We start from the raw sequence: 660 nt of genomic DNA on the forward strand, positions 1-660 counted from the left end.
ACCAATTTTCGTTTATGAGGTGATGGAAAATGACCATATTGCCCTTAAAATTTAAGTAAATCCAAATCTGTCCATGGTGGACTGTTTTGATAGGCTAAAGTAAATCGACCATAAATCTTTGCTCCGATAATGGATTTGGGTGAAACCAATTGCATTAGAAAGAAGACTCTCAAGGCTTCTCATCGATATATAGCAGCTCACACAGTTTATTTTTTACAAGGAGTTATGATCGTTTAAAGTCGACCCAAAAATCTATTTGGCTGCAGTACTTTTGTGTGCAAAAAATTTCTGCACATTTACTGTTCATTGCGTCCACCGTTTTCAAGTTTCGAACATGCTCGCTTATATCCGATACTCATCTGGTTTCAGAAATCTTTATATCGTTGGAAAGCTAACTCTATAAACTTCGCATAGAAACTTTGACGAACAAATTCCGGTATAAATAAAGTCGATTCCTATACACATATAATCAAACTATACACTTGAAACCATCTCAAAATAATCAATACTCATACTTAAACTCATATATACCTAACTTATGATCAAGAAATATATACTTCAACACATATAACCATGGTTAATGCACGTAATTAAGTACGGGGTGTTACACTCTGATAATGTTATTATTGTGTTAGAATATATCACTCACTTCTCCAAGAT

Source organism: Capsicum annuum, chromosome 6, assembly GCF_002878395.1.
Source record: "Capsicum annuum cultivar UCD-10X-F1 chromosome 6, UCD10Xv1.1, whole genome shotgun sequence".
Taxonomy (NCBI): Eukaryota; Viridiplantae; Streptophyta; class Magnoliopsida; order Solanales; family Solanaceae; genus Capsicum; species Capsicum annuum.